We start from the raw sequence: 16,714 nt of genomic DNA, 5'->3' as shown, positions 1-16,714 counted from the left end.
ACAAAACGGGCCCATTTGCCTTCCATTTGCCTCCGGTGCTATTTGCACTCCATTTTCCTCTATTTATTTTTACACCCTAAAAAAATTGGCCTGCACATTAAGCAGTCACCTTTCATCCATTTGTAATTCTCTCCCTCTGGGGCACCATAAATTTCCGTTATATGATTATCATACTAGAGAACTAATATGCTTTTCCCCCTTGCCTTCAGAACAGGGCCTCACAGCTGCTTCCAAAGCAGGACCCAGGACTACAGAGGAAGGGGAGGAAAGGAGGGAGGGGGGTAGGGAGGGAAGGGGGAGGGAGGGAGGAGGAGGAGGGAGGGAGGGAAGAGCTCCAGCCAGTCATGCCCACACCTCCCGTACAGCACCCGGCCCTAGATGCACCCAGCTTATTGCATCTAATAAAAAGAGTCCAATGGTAAAATCTCTATACTCATTTTAAAACAGTACTGTTGGAAAAAAAGTATATATATATATATATATATATATATATATATATATATATATGCATGCATCTTAGATTTTTGAATTCCACCAAGTTCTTAAGAGGGAGAGGGATACCCATGGAGCATATTGACCCCAGAAAAATGATTTTTGAATTCTACACTACAATGCCCTTATTCTATGACATCAGACATATCATTTAAACTTTCTAAGCCTCAGTTTTTTTTATCCTCTGCAAAATGGAGATATTAAAACCTGTCCTGATCTCTGCAGAGTTGCTTGCACAGGTAGAATAACATAGGGGCTTCTCTGTGACCCCTGAAATGAGAATGCTAGTACTTCTAGAAACTACCAGGAAAGAGTGCTAACAATAAAATGTTATGTTAATGCAAGACAGAATTATTATTTAAGGACAGCAATCACTCTTATATTTACTTAATAAACATTTATTGTGCATTTAATATGTACAAGGCTCTGTGTTAGCACTGGAAATAGGTTTGGTGAACCCCTCATCTGTTTAGGTCATCATCAGATTCTGTTACCTACAGCCAAATGCAATCCTATTTCATATGGGAAGGGAGAGGAGAGAGGTTAAAGGACTAAGCTTTAGAGTCTGATTGTTCTTAGTTCATATACAGCTTATATCATAGAGTGCTTAGACCACAGTGCTTGGCACAGAGGACTAGTAGCCACTGTTACTGTCATATACATCAGTGAATGAATGCTTATACTCCCCCCACCCCCACATCCATCTGCTGAAATCTAATGCCCAATGTGATGGTACAAGAGGTAAGGCCTTTGAGAGCTGATTAGGTCACAAGGGTGGAGCCCCATTGGAGGGATTAGTGCCCTCCTAAAAAGAAACACAAGAGAGATGATCTTTCCCTTAGGCATGTGAAGACACAGGGAAAAGTCAGCTGACCACAAGCCAGGCACCTTGACTTTGAATTGTCCAGCCTCCAGAACTGTTAAGAAATATATTTCTGTGTTCTAAGCCACTCAGTTTGTTATTTTTTTAGAGCAGCCTGAATAGAGTAAGATAGCCAAAATATTGTTTCCTTCAGATAACATATTTGGACATGATGACATGGCTGACCCCCCAGGCTCCCCACAGAGATGACTTTCAGCCCATTTTTCTCTAGTGCTCAGATCTATGTCCCACCTGGCAGGCAAACCTGCAATACCCTCTACCCCCAGAAGGATGAACTGGAAGCCAGAGAGGTAGTGTGGCTCCTAGCCTGTCGTAAGGGCTCATGTAGTTGGCTAAATGACCAAACCAATTCATGACATAAGCAAGGCCTTTCATAAAAGCCAAGGTTATAAACTTTTGCATTGGTTATGCACCTACTATATACCAGGCACTCTCTTGGCAAATGGGAAGGGGCCTGACCAACTCTAGTGATAAGCTTAGGACTCCACTGTGAGTGTGGGTTACCTTCTTGGGAGACGGGAGGCACGTCTCGTGAAATCCTATGTCTGCAGATTCAGTTCAAAATTACAAATTGTTGCCAGGCCCAGTGGCACATGCCTGTAATTCCACCTTCTAGGGAGGCTGAGGCAGGAGGATCTCAAATTCAAGGCCAGCTTCAGTAACTTCATGAGAATGTGTCAACATAAAAAGAGTTGGGGATGTAGCTCAGTGGCAGAGTGCTCCCAGGTTGAATCCCCAGTATAAAAAAAGTTACAAAATGTCAAGCTGCAGAAAAATTTAGTAAATAATTTTTATAATCTTAAGGTTGGGGAAGGCCTTCTCCAAGAATACAGATATCCTGAAGGCCAGGCCCTGGCTGCAGTTATCCATACAGCCTTACCACATGCATTGTGCCAGCCCCAGACTTGTGATAGTGTGAGTTTTGGCCAAAAGTGAGGCTTGCCCCCCTCTAGACTTTTGCTAGCACAACCCAGCCAGGCTCCCTGGGTCTACTTAAAAATTGCTACTTCCCCTAGGAAGCCTTCTACCTAGACCCTGCAATGACCTTCTCATCCGCCTTCCTTTCTAATTGTCTGCCCTCTTGCCACCTGTGTGTCACCCCATTGCTCCAAGAGCAGAGCTCAACTCCTTAGCCTGGCATTGAAGATGCTTTACTTAAAAGCACTTTGTTTCTAATGATGAATCAGCTGAAAGAGAAATTAAGAAAACTATCCCATTCACATAGCCTAAAAAAAAAAATACTTAGGAATCCATCTAACAAAAGAGGTGAAAGACCTCTACAATAAAAACTACAGAACATAAAGAAAGAAATTGAAGAAGACCTTAGAAGATGGAAAGACCTCTCATGTTCTTGGATAGGCAGACTTAATATTGTCAAAATGGCCATATTACCCAAAGTGCTATACAGATTTAATGCAGTTCCTATTAAAATTCCAATGACATTCTTCATAGACATAGGAAAAGCAATCATGAAATTCATTTGGAAAAATACAGAATAGCCAAAGCAATCCATAGCAAGAAAAAGCAAAGCAAGATGCATCACAATACCAGACCATAAATTATACTCCAGGGCTATCATAACAAAAAAAGCACAGTATTGGCACCAAACAGGCATAGAAACCAATGAAACAGAAAAAGCCACATAAATACAGTTATCTCATACTAGATAAAGGTGTCATAAACATATAATGGAGAACTGGAAACCCATAGGAAGCAGTGGAATTGAACCCCTCTCTCTCACCCCGCACAAAACTCAACTCAAGCTGGATCAAGGACCTCGACCCTGAACCTACTAGAAAATTTAGGCCCAACTGTCCATCATTTCTGCTTATGAACCGACTTCCTCAACAAGACTCCTAAAGCATAAGAAGTAAAATCAAGGATCAATAAATGGGATGGTATCAAACTAAAAAGCTTCTTCACAGCAAAGGAAACAATCAGAAAGATGAAAAGAGTGCATACAGAACAGGAGAAAATCTTTGCCACCTGTGCTTCAGAGCATTAATCTCCAGGATATATATAGAACTCAAAGAACAAAAAACAAAACAGAACAAAAAAATAACCCAAACAATAAATGTGCAAAGGAACTGAACAGGCACTTCACAGAGGAAGAAATACAAATGGTCAACAAATACGTGGAAAAATGTTCACTGACTCTAGCAATTAGAGAAATGCAAACTAAAACCACACTGAGATTTCATCTCACTCCTGTCAGAATAGCAATTATCAAGAATAAAAGTAACGATAAATGTTGGCAAGGATGTGGGGGACAATGTTGAATGAATTTGCTGGTGGGCCTGCAAATTGTTTCAACCATTCTGGAAAGCAGTTTGGAGATTCCTCAGAAAACTCAGAATAGAACCACCATTTGACTCAGTTATCCCACTCCTAGGTATATACCCGAAGGACTTAAGATATGCATACTGTAGTGATGTAGCTTATGTCAATGTTTATAGCAGCTCAATTCACAAAAAAAAATATTAAGTTATGGAACCAACATAGGTGATTCAACAGATTAATGGGTGAAGAAAAGGTAATATATATATACACAATGGAATATTACACACAGTCATAAAAAGAATGACTTTATGATTTTTGCTGGTAAATAGAAAGATCTGGAGACTATCATGTTAAGTGAAATGAGCCAATCCTCAAAAATCAAAGGCTGAATGTTCTGATATGTGGATTCTAACACACAATTAGGCAGATGGAGAGAACAGAAGTTCATTGAGTTAGATAAAGGGGAAGGAAGGGAAGGAACAGGGAAGGAGAATAGAAATACAGTAGAATGAATTGGACATAACTTTCCTATGTTCATGTATGAATACACCACCAGTGAAACTCCACATCATGTACAACCTCAAGAATGAAATCCTAGGGCTGCAGTTGTGGCTCAGTGGTAGAGCGCTTGCCTAGCACTAGTGAGGCTCTGGGTTCGATTCTCAGCACTGCATATAAATAAATAAAATGAAGGTCTATTGACAACTAAAAAAAAATTAACAATAGAATGAAATCCTCATTGAATAAGTTATACTCCATGTATGTATAGTATGTCAAAATACATTCTACTTACATGTATATCTAAAAAGAACAAATTTTTTAAACCCTCAAAAAATCCAAACTATATGAGAATTTTACTGGTTTATGTAGCTATCAGACCTTCAGTGTATACACATATATGGTATTTGTGAAACAATGTATTAGGATTGTTATCATGATTGTAGTCAATAGATTTTTGTAATTGGAGATAGCTGACATTAACATGGAAGCTTCTTACCTATGATCACAGGTTAACTTATCATTTATTTATATTCTTTCATTTATTTTTCCAGAAATCTGTAAGCATTGTGATATGGATCTTTATCAGAGTCATCTTTTTCTGTCTACTATTTCTTGGTTCTATGTAAGTCACATTGTGCTTGACATTACAAATCCAAGTATTCATTGATGATATACAGAAATAGAACTGACCTGAATATTTCTGCCTCTCTCTCCAGCTACCCAACAATGGGTATTTAAAGGACCCAGCTGCACCTTGCCTCCCTTCCCTATCACTTTGCCCACAACATTTCCACCACAGGACTGTCCCCTTCCCCTCTTCTGTCCAGCGCTGGGCCGCCTGTCCCTCCAGAAGCAGCTCAGGGCTCCCTTCTCACCAGACATTCTGCTCCACACCTCCAGTTCTCAGACCATGCTTTATTTTTGTTTTACATTGTTGGTCTTTTTAAATAATAAATGCTTTTGAAACTCCTGGCTTGTGTAAAACTCTGTTTGATCAGGAACTGAATCATATATCCTGTGGTCCCTGATAAGATATCTTGGATATTAAGGGTATATAATAAATATTTGTTGGATGGATTAAATGACTTCATAAAAATTCCCCTATTTATCATTGAAATGGCTTTTTTTCTTCCACAGTCAGAATACAATGATTCAATATCTCAAAGGCTCTTGCTGATATTTTCTCAAGCACAGCTATTAATAATTTGCCTTAAAATGCTCATTTAAGTGCCCGACATGAAGATAAGAGTTCTGCTTTCCTGTTGATGCTCACACTTAGCCATAATTATCTGTCATAAGAGGCATGAAGAGGTGTGAATATGAAAGCTCAGAAGGTCGTGTGTGTCACCTCAAAATCCTGCAACGGGAAACAATTAGTAGCAGCCTTGAGTGCTGGAGAAGGGGAGGGGGCACCATTAATCACATGAGGCCATTTGTTCTGGATGTCACAGAATTCAATTTCCCATCCCACACATAAGCACAACACATACCACACACAACACACACATCACACACACCACACACACACATACAACACACACACACACACACACAGCCATCCTTCTCCACACACACACAGGCACGAAGATAGAGGAAGTGTGCTCTTTCAAAGACCAGAACCCCAAAATACAAAAGGGTCCAGCTGGGATTGTCCAACCTTCCTAAACAGGAGATTCTCAACATACTTCAACCTTTCATTTATTGCTCAGGGTCATTACCACGAACATTATTTATCTCCTGGTGCAGTTATACTGCCGTTTTCTCAGAAGCTCTGTGTCTTTTCCCTTCCATCACTAAAATATTTAGGTTCTGTGTCTGCTCTTCATAATTTTTTAATCTTACCATAACTGTCAGATTCTCTGTTGTCATTTCATGAGGGGACAGCCTGCAGAAGCAGTCCTCTGTCCCCAACAGACATATTTACAAAGGCAAGGAAACTAGATGTCCAGGTTGGCCAATTGGGCCTGAGCAAGATGCGTTACTCAGGTAGGGAACAAGAATCCCTGATGCATTTATCCTGGAAGTTCTGAGGCTTCTTCTTCCTTTTCCTTGGTTCCCTGGAAAGTTCAAATTGTAAGTATTCTTGGTTCAGAATGAATAAAAATGGTAGGAAAGCTCTGTCCACCTCGTGAGCAGCAACTTAGTTTCAGCACAAAGGCATCTTTCATCCAATTAAATGAATGCTACTAATTTGAATGTCACTGGGTTTATAGATTTTTATCATATTCCAGTTGGGAATTTGTTTTGGCTTTATGGCTGTATATGAGCTTGCATGTATTTAAGTATCACTATAATAATAAAGTCAATATTGGGGATCCATAAGAAATTTTCTCAGTTCTGTGTTGCAGAACCTTCCATGGATGGTACTAGTGTCTGACACTTGGTCTACCCTTGGGGGAGGGGAGAACTTGTCCTTGACTCAAGTCCTCAACAGTCAATTGTCACTGTTGGGAGTAAAGTGACTGGCAACAAATATTCTTTACAAACAAGTAGCCCACCAGAGAACTGGGTTCTGAGGCTGGATGATTATACAGATCATCCAGCAAATACTGAAAGTCATCTTTCTGTTGCCATCAAGATATTCAGAGTTGTGGCTCAGTGGTAGAGTACTTGCCTGGGTTTGATCCTGAGCATCACATACAAATAAATAAAATAAAGGGTACATTGACAACTAAAAAAAAAATTTAAAAATATATACATATAACTTTTCTTTTAATTAAGTTTCTTATGTAGATTTATACACAGTTATAGAAATAATAACAATGGTCACATCTCTAATGGTAACATCTTATACAAACAGTAATGTCACACTGAATTTGCTATTGATACCATCCACCCATCATTTTTTTTTTATTTTTTAGCTATAGGTGAACACAATATCTTTATTTTTTTATTTTTATGTGGCGCTGAGGATCGAACCCAGTGCCTCACGCACGCTAGGCGAGTGATCTACCTCTGAGCCACAACCCCAGCCCCCCAATCCACCCATCTTAATCCAACCAGATTTTGCAAGTTTGACATAGACTTACTTGCGTTTATTTTCGTGTGCATTTAGCTCTATGCAATTATATCTCATGTGTAGGCTTGTTTTTCCATCACCACGGTCAAGAGGCAGAACAATCCCATCACCACAATGGTCCCCAGAGCTACCCTTTTATAACTACACACAGGCCTGAACCCCTGGCAACAACTAATCTGTTATTCATCTCTTTACTTCTGTCATTTCAACAGTGATATATAAAGAGAATCATATTGCACACAACATTTTTAGGATTGTCTTTGGTACCCAGCATAATTCCCTCAAGATCCACTGAGGATGTTGTATGTGTTTTGCACCTCTTCCTGCTGGGTAGCATTCCGTGGTGGATGGACCACAGTTTTTAAGTATTCACCCACTGAAAGACATCTGGGCTGTTTCCAGTTTGGGGCTATCACAAATAACACTGCTATGAACATTCCCATATAGGTTTTTGTGTGAACATAATTTTTCATTTCTCTGGGGGGAAAAATTCAAGAGTAAGAATGTTGGGTTGTATGGTCATTGGATGCTTAGTTTTATAAGCAACTGCCAATCTTTTTCAGGATGCCTACAGCATCTTATTCAACAGAGCATTTTTAAATTTTCTTCAAGAACATGCTGACTCTAGTTTACCAAACACTAATTTAGTGAGTAACACCAGGTAACTCAAATACTAGCAAGGGGGCCTCAAAGATCCAAAAAGGGAAATGTCTGGTTCACAGAAGGGGGAAAAAATTTTCATTTTTACCTCTTAATGAGTAGATACTGGATAAACTTTAAAAAATTTCAAGACGTTTTCTGCCTCCCAAATGGTGGAGACTAGAGTTTTTGAGATGGTGTCCCTTTTTATAGGTAAAGCTCAAGTGATCTTTTGGCAACAAATGGAGAAAAAAGTCCCCACTTCCTCAGATCTCAAAGTCAACCCACCTCTAGAAGCAGATCTGCAGGCCAAAAGCTAGAGGTTAGTTTGGAGCTGTGCATGGAAGGTGACTTTCTGCTCACGGCCACATGCCTGCTGCCCTGGCTTCAGGGTCCCTCTCTTCCACAGGTCACTTCCAAGACCCTGGAAACATGGTCATAAGTTAACGTGAAATTTCTAGAAGTAAGATATTTCAGCCACAATTGAATAAGACTACTGTTTACTTCTACTCTGACCTTCCTTATGTCACAGGTGACAGTGGAACAAGTGGTCACAGGCCTCTGGGGATGCAGCAAGGAAATCAGGCTGGGGATGCATTTAGTTTGAGGTTAGAGGGATCTATTTATGTGGACTGAAGTCACTTCCTTGTATAGTTGTTACTGCCAGCTGCCCTGGTACAAGAACATCTCCAAAGAAGTCTTACCACCTTCCTGGCTAATTCCCTTGGCCTGGCCATGGAGATTGAGGGCCGATGGATGTACTATTATATCAACCTGTTGGAGATGCCCAGCATCAGAAGTACGTGGTAGGAGACACAAGGTTTGAAATATCCGCAGACAGCAGACACCCATGGACAGTTCCTCAAATCATCAGGCATGTAAAACACTGAGCAGAAGACTAACTCAGTTCTCATCGAACCTCATCAAAATGGAAGGTCTCTCTAGACCTTCCTGCCACCTTCTATAGCGACCCTTGTGATTATAATTCTTGAATGCTCCAGGAAAACCTCCCATCTCAAGATCATGTTCACACATTCTGGGGATCAGGATGCGGACACTGCTGAGGGTTGTTCTTCTGTCCACCACAACCTCCAATTTGCTGTGATCCTAAAAAAAAAGTCATCAACCTCTCTCAGCCTAGCTTATCTTATATACCATGAAAAATTGGACTAACTCATGTTTTTAATCTCCAAAATTCAGAAAGAGTCTCAGTAATGAAACTTGCAATTACAAATATACCATACTCTTCCTTTTTAAGACAAAAAAAAGTTATCATAAATCTCTGTGTATGGGACATAACCTGTAAGATAACACCACCACAAGTACATCCATGTGACAGTCACATGTTTTATGTATCCCAACAAACCAGATCACATTTTAATATATCTGACATATCTTGTCTTAAGGAAGTCTGGTGGTTCCAGGAGAAATAGAATTTGGTCAATCTCCTAAAGGAAATTGCAGAAATTAGAAATTATGCTAAGTAGAACATAGGATCTTTCTATCCCCTCTAGAGAATCTGACAGGTAAGTTTGCAGCAAAAATAAAAGGAAAAAAATAGAGGCTGTTTCTTAATTAAAATGACAGGCCATTTTCCTGTGTGTGTGTGTGTGTGTGGTTAGTTATGAGTTTTTCTAATTTGGTATTCTTAATTCTGTGACCTGCCCACCCCAAAATCACTGCTTTGAGAGAAGGATGGCTGTTGTATGGCTGGACCCAGACTGACCACTCTGCCTGGGCACTGTCACTCATCTCCATGCTGCTAGGCGGTTGTTTCCTGGGGGGCCATCAGGGGAAGCCCACAGTTATGAGTCGTCCCCTCCACCCTCATGGAGAAGACTGCTCTGGGGGCTGCAGGTGGCTCTGACTGCTGAGGTCTGAGTGAGCCCAAGTGTTTTGGTTTCTGGACGCCACGTGCTCTCCTTGACTCCTGACGGCATCGCTCCCACCGTCACACCTCCTTCTTTGTCTCTAACCCTCCTGCCACCTTCTAAAGCGACCCTTGTGATTATCATACTTGGATGCTCCAGGAAAACCTCCCATCTCAAGATCATGTCCACACATTCTGGAGATTAGGATGCAGACATTGCTGAGGGTCGGTTCTTCTGTCCACCACAACCTCCAATTTGCCGTGATCCTAAAAAATGCCATCAACTGCTCTGAGCCTATCTTATCTTATATACAATGAAAAATTGGACTAACTCATGTTTTTTATCTCCCAAATTCTATAATCCCATAATCCAGTTCAGCAACATATGGTGGTGAGATAGGAACTCAAGTCAAAGTGCCAACTCTGCTTACTGGTCCCTGTGGAAACCAAATAGAGAGGAGGTGAGACCAGGGTTTGTGGCCTAGTATATCAAATTTGGTTTTGAAGATACTTGGAAAAAAATCGGGAATATTTTCAGGAAATTGTTTTCTACTTTTTATCTCTATCTTGAGTAAAGCTGCTCCCAAAGCAAAGGTGACTCTTGGCTGTTCTTCGTAGATTTAGACTTGCAAATTCAGTCATCAAAACATTGTTTATTTCCCTCAGAAGCTTTACTGAGCTAACAAAACAGGCTGCTGTGTCCCATAACTACCACCTTCAGCCCTACTCGGTGGAATTTCTCTCCCTCCCTCAGTGATCTTCTGGTAGAGCTCAGACCTCAGCCCAGCCTAGTCCAGCTCACAGAAGAAGGCTTCCTTTGTCTGGCCAGACTCACCCACAGGGCCAGAATGAGGAGGCTTCTGCTTGGAGCACCCAATATTCTCCCCTCCTCTCAGCAAGAGAGTAGAGAGGCGATGCAGAAGGATGGGCAGGAAGGATCAGGACTATGATTGCCCTCGTCTGGTGCTTCAAGGTCAATGCTGCTAGCTGCATCATATGCTGGGAAGGGGGCGTCCAAGCGTTGCATCTTGGAGGAGTGACACAGCCTCCCTCAGAGGCTGCAGGCCTCCTCACCCCACCCTTCCTTCACCCAGGAACAGGGCAGGGCTGTCCCACTCAGCCTCTTCCAACCGCACCCTGGCTCCAGCCTCCAGCATCTCCCTCCCCCCACAGGCTTAGCCCAGCCAGTGACTCAATGCCCACCCAGCAGGGGAGCACCGTCCTTTCAACCTCATCGAAGGACAGGCCTTAAGCCCCTCTGTCCACCTCTCATAGGCCCTTATCCCTCTGCCCAACATGTGCACTGCATGTGCAGACACCTAACCAGAGACCACCCCTCCTGCCACTCATTCCTCCCCTGCAAACACCAGGGGGTGGGAAAAACTCAGGTGATGAAAATGTAGCAAAGACTGAAAGGCCGGCCCTCATGGGATTGTCAAGTTGGTAAAGTTATGTGATAGAAGGGGAGAAAAGGGGGACTGAGGGAAGGTAAGGGGCTAAGAGTGCCAACAGCAAGGGGGATTTAAATGGGTTGGTCAGAAAAGGTAACAAGTGAGGAAAGACTTGAAGGAGGCGAGAAAATAGGCCTTGTAGCTATATCAGGGAAGAATATGCCAGGCAGAGGGAACTGGTGCAAAGACCCTGAGGTAAGAGCTTATGCAAGTTCTAAAGAGCAGAAACGGGGCCAGGGTGGCTGGGGCAGAGTGAATAAAGGGGAGCAGTAGGAGGTGAGGCTAGAGAGGTGAGCAGAGAAGGCAAATGGTAAATAATTTTATAAACTACTGTATTATGGTTTTCTTTTTGCCATTGTTACTATAATGAGACACCAGTGACAGGCTATTTTATTTTAAAAAAATAGCTCATGATTTCTGAGGTACAAATTTTACAGACTTCATCTGGTGATAGTCTTCTTGCTGGTAGAGACCTGAGGTGGATAGAGCATCACATGGCCGGAGACAGGGAGCATGACTATATCTCTCTTCTTGTCTTTCTCCCTCTTCTTACAAAGCCACCATTATGCAATGGTTGGGGTCCATCCTGAGGACCTTACCTAATACTCAGCACCTCCCAAAGGCCTTTGCCTCAAAACACCATCATGGGATGGTCTCCACTTTCTTAATACTTCACCACAGGGGTCAAATTCCAACATGTGCATTCTTGGGAGACATGCAAACCATATCCAAATCATAACAGCTACGAAGGTCTTTGCAATGTGCTCTGGATTCAAGAGGAAGACACTGGAAGGAACTGGACAGAGGAGAGACATACTCTGACTTAGCTTAGGGTCCCTCCACCTGCCCCACGGACAATGGACTATGGGAAAGCAAGGACAGAAACAGCAAGACCAGCAGGCAGTGACTGAGTAACCCAGTCAAGACACAAGGGCTCTGGGCAGTTTGGCAAGTGTTGATGGCGGGAAATGGGCTGAAGACTTGAGCTATTTTGAAGCCAATAGAATTTCCTGACCTATTTGATGAGAAGTATGAGAGAGTGGTAGGAGTCCAGACTCTGGGCCTGAGTCCCAGGAGCAATGGAGCTGCCATTAACTGAGGCGGGAGGAAGAGTGGATCATGTGCGGGTGAGGGACATCATGCTCATTTGGGCACGTTCAGTTGAGCCCTAGGTTAGACATTCATGTGGAGACCTTGAGGAGGCCGTGGTTATATTCATCTGGACTTTATGGGAGAAGTTCAGACTAGATGTATAAAGATGTTGGCATCTAAGTGGTATTTAAAGTCACATGGCATGAAACAGAAGAAAGAAGAGCCCAGAAACACAGCCACACAAACACTGATCTTTGACAAAAGGGAAAAGGCAACAAAGTGGAGGAAGAATGTTCTTTTCAAAACATGGCGCTGGAATAACTGGATGTTGATAAACAAAAACATGAAATAGACACGGACCTCCTTCCACTTTTTCCAAAAAGGAATTCAAAGGGGATTGTGGACTGAAGTATAAAATACAAAACCATAAGATTCGTAGAAGAAAATTTGGGATAAAATCGTTGTAACTTGGAGTTTATTCAGGGGTTTTTAGATGCAACACCCGAAGCATGATCCATGAAAGAAAATATTGATGGGCTGCACTTTATTAAAATAAAGCAGGAGACCATCCAGGGAGGGAGGGGGTGCAGAGAAAGAAGAGCTATCCAAGGAAGATGCTCTGACATTTCGAACTACATGAATACCCTCTTGAACTCCCACAATTGGGGGAAGCAATTGGGTTGGAGATAGAAATTTAGAAGTCAGCATAATTGTAGTTAAAGTATTCACCAGTCGCATAGAATGACCTGGAGGGCGTCCCAGGCAGACAGGGTAGAGAACCCAGCCTTGGAAGTCTCCAGCAAGGAGTTTTGATATGCGGAGCAGCAGGAGCCAGCATGTGACTGATCTGGGGCTATAGAGAGGCAGATAGGAACCAAGAGAGAGCTGTTCCCAAGACCAGGCCAAAAAAAGGTGTCAAGAAGGAAAGTGTGGCTGAGTCTCTGGTGCACACCTGTAATCCTAGCCACTTAGGAGGCTGAGTAGGAGAATCGCAAGTTCAAGGCCAGCCAGGGTAACTTGGTGAGATCTGTCTCAAATTTTTAAAAATGAACAAGTGCTGGGGATGTAACTCAGTAGTAGGGCGCCCCTTGGTTTGATCCCCAGTACCACAAAATAGAGTGGGGCTGGGAAGCATGATCAATGCATCAGAAGCAATCGAACAGCCAAGAGAGGCTGAGGATTAACTATTGGGTTGGCCCCATGAGGCCGCTCATTGTACTGCCAGCAATGCTCTGGGCTGTTGATGCAGAGCTCTGCCTAGAGTGGATTCAAGAAGGAATCACAGGGCCAACAGGGTTGTGGCTCAGTGGTAGAGCGCTTGCCTAGCATGCATGAGGCACTGGGTTCCATCCCTGGCACCACATTTCAAAAAATAAATAAAATAAAAGTATTAAAAAAAAAGGAAGGAATCAGAGAAGAGGAAAGCCCAGCTAATTTAGGGAGTTCCATCATAGAATTTTCTGGAAAGAGAATCAGAGATAATGGGCGTATCTGAAAGGGACCTCACAGAGAGGGTTTTTGTAAATGAAAGAAATTGTGGCAAGCTTGTCTCTTTGCAAATAATTCAGCAGAGATAAGAAATGATGCAGAAGGGGAAGGGGAGGACTACAGGATCACAGGGCCCCTGGGAGAGAGGAGAGGAAGTGCTCCAAACTGAACCATCTGGCACTACAGAAAATTAGCACAACCCGCAAGTTCAAATGTTAGGCCAACTTCCTCATGAGGTCCAGAAGATGATAAAAGCAACAGGTAACTGTATCTTTTAATGCATTAAATTTAAGTTACCCAAGCAGAAGAATGAGAAGTTATACTCCATTTATGTATGATGTGTCAAAATGCATCTACTGTCATATATAACTAATTAGAACAAATTTTAAAAATGACCCAAAAAATTAAGTTACCAAATTCTTTGAGGCTAAGCATCAATTTATGTAAAAACAGTTAACTTGTCTGTGTTTTGCTTCACCCCAGGTGCAGGGCAGAAGCTGTGTTGGCAAAAACATCTTCTGTGTCATCAACATTTAAAACCATTAAAGATTTAAAAACAAAAAGTAGATTAATGCTTGACTGGGCCTGGGGGTAAAAATGGGATGTGAATGCAAATTAGTCAGAAGCTTCTTTATGAAATGATGGACATGTTGTAAAATTAGACTATGTAGTACATTAACAACTCTTTAAATACACTAAAAAACATTGATTTGGACACTTAAGGCAGGCCAATGTTGTAGTATATAAATCACATCTCAATGAAACGTAGAAAAAAGAAAAATTATTCAGAAAAGACACTGGTCCTCTGGGAGGATGCTGCTCCTCCCCTCTCAGAAGCCAGAGTTTGATCTCACTACTGCTGGATCTGGAAATTCCAAAGCCATCTGCAGAAGTCAGGATTCTATGATGTGCCATCTAAGAGCTTCTCAGATAGAACAAGGTCTAGACTCCAGGTATGTTTGGGTGGTAATTTAATCCACAATTCTTTGATCAACAACCTATAAAAATTTGTATCAGCCAGTGAAGAATACTACGTCTGGCACTCTTTGATAATAGAAGTAGTCTTCAGAGATGAACAAATGGAGTTCACAGGAAGAAACCAATACTTGCTTGATATTATAGTCCATTCTTTGGTTGCTATAAAAAACTATTGGATGCCAGGAAATATATAAAGAAAAGAGGATTATTTAACAGCCAGTTTGAGAGGTTCAAGGGCATGGTGCCAGCATTGGCTCAGCTCAGCAAATAACTAATGACCGACAGCATTATGGTGGGAATGTGTATAAGAGGGAAAGATCACACAGGGAGACAGGAAGTCAAAGAGAGAGAAGGGAGTGGCCAGACTTACTCTTTTATAACAGCACTCTTGAGAGAACTAACCAGGGTCCCACTAAAAGTATATCAATTTCTTACTAAGGGAGGGCCCCCAATGACCTAACTGACTCCCATTAGGCCCCACCTCTTTTTTAAAACATTTTTTTAGTTGTCAACGGACCTTTATTTTGCTTATTTATATGTGGTGCTGAGGATCAAACCTAGTGCCTCACACATGATAGGCAAGCGCTCTACCACAGAGCCACAGCCCCAGCCCCTAGGCCCCACCTCTTAAAGGTCCCATCACCTCTTAATATCACCACACTGGGAACCAGGCTCCCAACCCATGAACCCTTGGAGACTCACTCAAGTCATATCCAAAAAACAGTGCTCATCCAGCAATACTTTCTATGCTCGCCTATTTCATTTACACAGAGATTCCCATTTTCTCCATTAAATCTAGCTCAGTGTTTACATTGGTTTGTTCCTGACTGTCTTGAGGACTCTGAATCTCTGATCCAATCCCCACCCAGGTAGATTATGTGATGATAATCTACCTCTTGGATTATGGGGCCATGCACATGCAGCTCAGCAAGGTCTTCTTTAGAGAACTGCTCTGACCTGGTGCCAGCTCCATCTCAATGCAGGATATCTCTGAACTACTAAGGGAAGAGCTGAATAAACCTTGGCTGGGACTTTTGCTAATCACCCCAACCCCTCAAATTCCACCACTGTGGCTGCCTCTATCAGTACCAAGCCTCAGCAATGTCCTGATGGATAGGATTTTGTGGCCAAATAGATGACAGGTTTGCAAGGTTTCTAGGTGGGCTTTGTCTCCCTCTGGTTCAAGGCTGTAGGTCTTCTGTATGGTCCTTACCCCTCAATGTGTCCTGATCTTCGGGCCATCAATCTTCACTCACTTGTTGCCCCTCTCCTGATCACTGGCACCTTAGACCCTTGCCATTAATACAAATGCTTTCTTTCAGGGCTGAGTGGTTAGGAGCAGAGGCTTAAATCTTGGTTCCTTTTCTGTTTCTCTGGGCACCTTGGGAAATCACGCTGGGCACCCCTCTACAATTCAGTGTCTTCTCTGTTGCGAGATTAAATGGCTAATACAAAGTAGAGAGTTTTACCTGGCAGTAAGCGCACAGTCATCCAGGTCATCCTTAATTCTTCCCCTGGTCAGTGAATTGCATCATCTTGCTGCAATGCCTTTGGGGATCTTCCAGTTTGGGGCACTTTATAGCTTCCTACAGCATTTTTTGTGACTCAGGGATTACCATTTTACTATCAGGGACCTTACTCCCTTCTTTTTATGCTGTTACTGAAGTTCAAGATCGCTGGGCTATCAACTCTGGATAAGAAATTTGCTTTCTGTAAGCTATTTGCACTTAATTCCAACACAAGCTGATTTCTCTGATACTAGAGCAACCTGATCTCCTGTCACCATTTCTTCACTCCAGTTTGTCCCCAGTCCTCCTTGCTTCCATGTCTCCAGCCCACCCCTACCCCCAGAAGCAAAAAGAGGAGCTGTGTAGCAGGCTTTCCCATTTGTCCGTGCAAAACCCTTGTCCTCTACAGGGACTCATTTCCCTTCCTGGCCCTAATTCTTTGCCCTTTTAAGCTAGAGCTATTGTTACTTCTAATTTGCATTGAATGGTCCCTTAGCAGCCATCACATACTGA

Source organism: Marmota flaviventris, chromosome 16 (genome assembly GCF_047511675.1).
Source record: "Marmota flaviventris isolate mMarFla1 chromosome 16, mMarFla1.hap1, whole genome shotgun sequence".
NCBI lineage: Eukaryota > Metazoa > Chordata > Mammalia > Rodentia > Sciuridae > Marmota > Marmota flaviventris.
This window is presented reverse-complemented; position numbering follows the sequence as displayed.